This window comes from Capsicum annuum, unplaced genomic scaffold (assembly GCF_002878395.1).
Source record: "Capsicum annuum cultivar UCD-10X-F1 unplaced genomic scaffold, UCD10Xv1.1 ctg3136, whole genome shotgun sequence".
NCBI classification, from domain to species: Eukaryota; Viridiplantae; Streptophyta; class Magnoliopsida; order Solanales; family Solanaceae; genus Capsicum; species Capsicum annuum.
In genome coordinates, this window is record NW_025837989.1 from 130,436 (window position 1) to 138,181 (window position 7,746).

A 7,746-nucleotide genomic window follows, 5' to 3' on the forward strand; every position below is an offset into this window, starting at 1 on the left:
CTGATATGCATAGTTTTTATCCTCAACTCTTTATTGATTCAAGTATTTCTTTAACCTTAGTTCAAGTACGAACTAGATTTTTAGTGGTGGATGATGTAACGACCTAAAAATTTGACAACATATATGAAATTTGTAATTTTGTGTGATTTAACTATTTTACCCTCCCCATAGTTGCATCATGGTATTTCTGGGGTGTGGGAGTGATTGGCATAATTTTCGATGTATTTTGGTATCATTTATGCGATATTGTGATTTTTGGTGGCTCCGAGAGCCTTATTTTTAACTTATGTGGATATCTTTTGATTCATGTGACGGATGGACGAATGAACTATGCCAACAACTCCGAATATAGATTTTAGGCTAGGTAGACCTTTGGCTTGGGTCCTGGTGCACCCGAGTTCATTTCGACCTATTGGTTGGAAAGTTGAAAAATTAGAAATATGAATGTGGGACCCACATTTAATCGAAACGACCTCGAATGGAAAATCCAAATTCGCCAGCAGATCCGCAATATCAATTTTAGGGTGTTAGCATATTTGGTGTAATTTTACGGCTTTTAAATCTCATTTCAATCCTTGTTTGAAAAGTTGAAATTTCGAGTGTCGGTGGTCAACTTTTTGAAAATGATTTTTTTTTTGAAAATCCAACATCGCCAATGCATTTGGAACGTCGAATTTAGTGTGATTACATAGTTTGTTTGCATATATCATACTCCGAACACTTTTTCCTTACTAGTGCAGATTTTCAGCACTATTAAAATAGTTTTTAGGTCCATTTTGCTCATTTTCCATCTTGCCTCTTGAGAGTTAAACCCTAAAATAGTATGAGAGCTTAAAAGTGAAGCTAGTGGGAGCTTGGAAAGCTAGATTAACACCTATTTCTTGATTTTATTACGGATTTAAGGTAAGAAGTCACCATTTTCTTAGTAATTTCTTGATAAATTTCTCAAAATTCCAAAAATCTTAGGTTTGATTTTAAACTCTAATTTCACTCCTTTTCACTTGAATAATATTTTTTTTCTTATAATTACTATTTTTTCATCAATTTAACCTTATAAAAACTTCAATTCTTGAGTTTAAATCGAATTTCAAAGAATTTACCCGGTAAAGCTCAAAAATAATTTTTCTTCGATTTGAACCTCATTTTTTACTCGATTTAATTTAGGTTTTCAGATGTAGGTTCCTAAAAATATGGGAAACATGTTTTTTAATAAAGCTTCAATTTTTTCCTTTTTTTCAAAATCCGTTTCGGAGTTCCATTTTGACCCCGAACCAAAAGTAGACAATATGGGTGTCGTAGGTTTTGTTTTGGCACGTAGATTTCATATTTGATGTTTTTAGTAGAGTTTGAGATTGTTTGTGAAAAGTAATGTCATTGGTTTGAAGTGTAGCGAACCGGTTTCGGCTTTTAAGGTAGGTTATGGCTTAACTCTTTCAGACTGGGATGGGTAGTAAATGATGATACAAAATACATGTTAAGGGTGAGAACTAATCATGAAAAATGACTATCTAAGTTTTGTGCCTGTGTTGCCTATATGTGATATAATTATCGAAATTGAGATATTATGTGATATGTGTGATCAAGTGGAGTCCTATGTGATATTGATAGCTTTGAATACATGTGAATAATTGTATTGTATTGTTAAAATGGTTAATGAGGTACCATTGGTGTATTGTGATTATATTCATACTTTATTGACATATGAAACATGTGGAAATTCATGGATGAAACGAAAATAATGAGTAGATATTGGCTCATATGGTTGTGGAAATGTATCATTGTGGTTGGTTGTGGAAATATATCATATGGTTGGTTGTGGAAATATATCATGTGGTTGGTTGTGAAGATACTCATTATGATTGGTTGTGAGCATTACATTTTCATATCATACTCATTCATGAAACATTGGTACCACCAACACTGGAAACACCTAATAACACCTTTTCGAGGGAGAAGATATGATATATGTGGATTGTATACGGGTTGAAAAACCGTCCATGGGTCCCGCGTTGGGAGGTTTGCCTCCGTAGATTTATACGGAGATTGTGTGACAATCTAAGAGGTTGTGTGACGACTTCATGCATCATCATCATCATATACATTGCACTTACTTTATTGTGTTTATATTGTGTTGTATTTCCATATTAACTTGTCATTTATGTAATTATCTTATCTTCTTTTACTTGTATTTGATGATCTTGTATATGCATGTTTCCTCTTGTTCTACTTATATGTGATATAATGCATACTTGTGTTCTATCTTTTTGTGATGTTGCAATATATGTGATATATTACAACTGTTACTTCAAGAGGTGTGGGCTACCGTTGTGGAATATTTTCTAATTGTAGGTGACGTGCCCTTAGTGTATATTTTGTATGCTTTATTTACTACTTTGCTTGGTTGACCTATGATACCTACTGATTATAAGTGGACCGTACTCATGCCTACTACTGTAACACCCCAAGACTACTCCCTGGATGTTACAAGGTGCTTAGGACCACAAGTGATCCCAAGCTAACCCTTATACTGGCATAACTCGTGAGCAACTGATTTAAAATACATAAATCCGGAAGAAAAATGCAAAAGATAAATCTTTTCTGAATATGGTCAATAAAAAACTATATTTAAATGATTACAACTCTGATTATATAAAATAAACTAGAATTAAATACACTACTCCACTGACTATCTATGAAGCCTTTACTAGTATTGACTATAGGTAGCCTGGACATGACACCCAGCTATCCTGAATCAATATGATGAATAAAGAAAAAAATGCTACTCGAACTATGACTTACTCGAACCCTTGAATCAAAAGGGCTCCTCACCTGCTGACTGGAAGCTGCAACTATCTGATTATGGTGTGCACGCTACAACTTGTACCTATATTATTGAACAATGTAGCATATAGACGTAGATGTGGATCAGTACTTTTGAAATGTACTGAGCATGTGAGGGTTAATGCATAAGTGAAAACAATAACTCAATGTTCATATAAACTTGTAAAGGATGCATGCTAAGTGTAAATGGCTTACCTTGGCTCGAATAAAACATATACAGTGAAATAATAAAACATCAGTATGTAAAGCATAGAAGATCTTTATGAGTCAAAATACTTAGTTCTAAAAGTTGTACTTTTACTCTTTCTATTTAGGAGTTTCTACTATCTGACATAAACCGTGTGAGCTGTCATGGAGTATAACATCTTGCCCACGTTGGGGAGAGCTGTTCTATCCTTGCCATTAGAATAGAACCTTATCTTAAGTGATCACTGACTTAGCCCACTATGGGCACTTAAATCTACGGTGGCTCGTAGTTCTGGGGCATGATACCTTGAAATCATACCCAACTCGGTGCTAAATACTACTCCCATACTTATATGCTCAGACTTTTAGGAAATCCACCTTAAAATAGCACAAGGATTTATAATGAAAACCAATTGTGCTTCTCTTTCTTTAAATCATAAACTATATGAACAATGTGGATTCCTTATCTTAGCTTTGGATCAAAAGATCAATTTCTTCCTTATACCTTGGTAAACAACTTATAAAAGAGGTTTAAGATCATAATCTTCTTGAAAGATCAATACTTAGACTTACGGCTTAAAACTCATGCTTTAAACTCATGAAAATTCATAGCAAAACGTCATGCTCAATATACTTCTTGAAATAATTCAACAATATCAAAATACTGAAATCAAGAATCACAATATCATGCTTAAAACTCAATTGAAAATATGTAAAATTATATCACATGCATAAAGATATGAACTTAGACATGCAATTCAACATTTAATCATTTGTAACATCATAATCTTCAAATTATGATAATTGGGTATGAACCCTATATTGAAACTCATGTTTTTGGGCACAAGGATGAAAGGAGTATCCTTATTCATAACCCCACATACCTTAATTTTCTTGAAACGTGAAGAAAGCTTGAATCTTGAAACTTGAATGATGAACTTGTGAAAGAATCTTTATTCTTGATATTTCTTGAAGAATTATTGAACGTGGAAGCTTGAAATCTTAGATTTCTTGAAGGAATCTTGAAATTGAAGCTTGAATTCTTTGTGTTTTTGAGAGAAAACCTTGAACTTTGTTTATGGGAAAGGGGAGGATTTTTACGTGAATTGTTGTGAGAAAGACAGGCAAATAATGCCCTTTTTTGAGTTATAAATCATGTTTGGACGGTTGGGGTTGGGGGTAAAGGAATAAACTTCCCTTTGGACTCTTTTTACCATGGAAACCATCATCGTGGAGCGGCTCTTAGTCAGGTTGAATAGCCCTCGCGGCGCAGGGCTATCGCAACCCCTTACTGCTTCTTACGAAAAAGGTCATAACTTTTTGCTCGGGTATCAAATTAAGGCGAAATTGATATTGTTGGAAAGATAACTCAATTACCTACAATTTGGTGGGTCTTGAGCTGAAAAATTCTATGTATATCAAAAGTTATATATGTTTAAAGTAGACCCTTGTAGAATCAAATTCCAAAGTTTGGACGAATCAAAGGCTCTTAGCTCAACTTTGTTCTAAGCGATTTCTATGATTAATTTTCACCTCAAAATCACTTCACAAACTAAGATAAAGATCATGATAGATGAATTCAAAAGTAAATTATGGGATTACATTTTACATACATAAGAACGATGGTTCAATATTTAGCCCAAAAATGCGGGGTGTTACAACTGCGCTCTTTCGGTGCAGTTCCTAGCTCGAGTGTGCCTCAGCTTGATTGACTCAGGTGATTTTTGGAGCTTCCAAGGTAGTGGTTGAACATTCATGCATCATAAGTTCACCTCTATCTTTCTATAGTAGTCATGTATTTATTAGTATTCGGAGATAGATATTATTCCTTTGTGGGCATTTTTCTAATGTATTTGACTCTTGAATTGTATTAGTAGTTCTTACACTGTTGACAACTGGTTTTGGGAACGATCGATATTTTTGATAGTCTTTTCCGCATTGTTATGATTACTTGTATGGTTCGACTTCGTTCTAGAAGCCTTACCTTGGGATATTTTTGTATTTTTCTCTTTTTGTATCAGTTTGGGTAATAGGCTTACTTGTCAAGGTATGCCGTGACAAGTGCCATCATTATCCTCATTTTTGAATCGTGACAAATAAGATGCAAGGAAATACAACAAAAAAAAGTTATTGGGGAAGTACTAGGACCCACGTTAAGGCGTATCCCTATAATTTCATCTATAGTTTAGGGATACTTTCTTTTTTCCCTATACTTTTTGCTGCTGTTTACTTTTCTATTATATAGAAGAGAAGGTTTGACAGCTGCTTACTCCGTGATTTTACTATATCACCCCTAATTAATTATTATAAATTATTTATATATTAAGAAATTAATAATATTTAATTAAAAAGGTAAAATAGACATTTATGACATATTTCCTTCAGCTACTTTAACCGTGATTTTACTATATCGCCCCTAATTAATTATGATAAGTCATCTAAATATTAAAAAATTAATAATATTTAATAGAAAAGATAAAATATATAAAATGATAATTAACTCTTGATGTTTTAAAGTAACTTGACGTCTTATATGAGGTCCACTTAAATTTTTTTACAATTATTTTGCTTATAGTAATTTTGCTATACCACTTTTAGTTAGTTGTTGTAAGTCATTTCAGACATGTTTATTTTGCTTGTTCAATTGTGATTTTACTAAATCACCCCTAATTAATTATTATATCCATCAAAACATTGTGCCACTTAAATTGGAATAGAAAAAGTATTATAAATCACAATAATTAAAAATTTAAATTATTAAAAAAATAGAATTGACTATTGATGACCCAAAAATTTGGATAAGGAAAATAACATATATTATTTGAAAATTACATAAAAAGTATTATAAATTACAATAGTTAACAACTTAAAATATTTAAAAATAATTTAATCTATTATATATTTCAAAAAACATGTAAAAAAAAATACTATAAATCACAATAATTAATAACTTAAAAAATTAAAAAGATATAAAATATTTAATTGACTCTCAAAATTATATTAGTGTCACTTGAATTGGAATAGAAGCAAAGTATTATAAATAACAATAATTAAAAACTTCAGTTATTTTAAAAATATAATTGACTATCAATGCCACAAAAGTTTGAACAAGGAGAGTAACGTATATTATTTAAAAATTACATAAAAATATTATAAATTACAATAGTTAACAACTTAAAATATCTAAAAACATATTAAATATATGGTTGATTATCTAAATTTTATTAGTTTCACATAAATTAAGACAAAAAAAAAACATATATTGAGCCCGTGCTAAATTTCGGATGAATCTTAGAATATATATGTAATTTTTTTTATTTTTTTTAAAAATATATCAGGATTGAAAAGGTAAGTTCCAACACATCACACCAAGCAATGTATAAGAAATAATTTTAAATAATATCAATATTACTAATATAAACATTAGTAATGCAAACATTATTAATACATTCTATTTCGATATTATTTTTATACACTCTAACAAACGACTCCAACATTTCAATGGAAAGAACATATATATAATGTAAGATCCCATAAATTTCTAGCTTAATTCAGTCCTTTAAGCTTGTTAAGGGGCCCCAGACTTAAAAATTCTAGCTAAATATTCAGACTTAGTTTTACTTTTAGCCTTTGAAAGTTGAAAATCCCATTTCGCAACCTAGACATCCGTTAATTGTTGATATTTAAGTTAATTTATGATCAGGAAGGTCAATAAGTGAACCCGGGCAAGTTTTAGATTTTTTGAACTTCGTTTGAAGCTCCTTTGAAATCCCAAAACACTGAACCAGCATAAAATTCCAGTGAGTCGACGCTAACTTGGCGCGACGCGTTGGATATCACGTAGGTTCCATCGACGTGGCGCGTCGATCTGCGCCTCGCTGGGCATATTTTATTTCAGTCATTAAAGATCCGCGTCCAAAGGGGCAATTAAGTCAATTTCTCCCGCCCTTTTCCATCTAAACACAAGATTAAAGCCTATTACAAGCACTTTAGGCAAAATTTCATCAACTTTCTCTCAATTGAAAACCCTAAGTTCAATACTCATCTTCAAGAATCTTAAGAATTGCACCATCCTTTTTCCAAATAAGTTCAAGATTCAACATTCCTAACTCAAGAATTCCAAGAACCCTCCTTCAAGAGTACAAACAAAATCTCAAAAGCATGTTTATTCATCTAGTGATTCATCCAAGGTATGTGGGGTTTGAACAAGGACAAATCTTTCGTTCTTGTGCCCAAAACTTGAATTTTATTAAAGAATTTCATGATTTGCAAGTTGGGGTTTTGCCCAAATTACATTTTTTGAATTTATGAATTTACAAAGTGATTGAAGTGTGAATGTGCATAGTTTTATTGATTTAAAGAATTCTCTTTCAAAATTTGAATACTATGTGAATGAGTTGAGAATTTGATTAAAGATTTCTAGTTGAATTTTTAAGCATGACATTGTGATTTTGATTTCATTATTTTGACTTGAATTGTTAAATTATTTCAAGACTATTATTATGAGCATGAAGTTATGATGATTTGACATGATCTCCAAGTATTAGTTGTAAGCCCTAAGTTTCAGTTAGGGGTGTACATAGGTCGGGTTGATTTGATTTTCTATTGAAAAAAATCAAATCAATTATGTCGGTTTATTAAAACTATAAACCAAATCAAACCAACATAAAATCGATTTTTCCGGTTTAGGTTTTAGTCGGTTCTTTCGTTTTTTTTTTT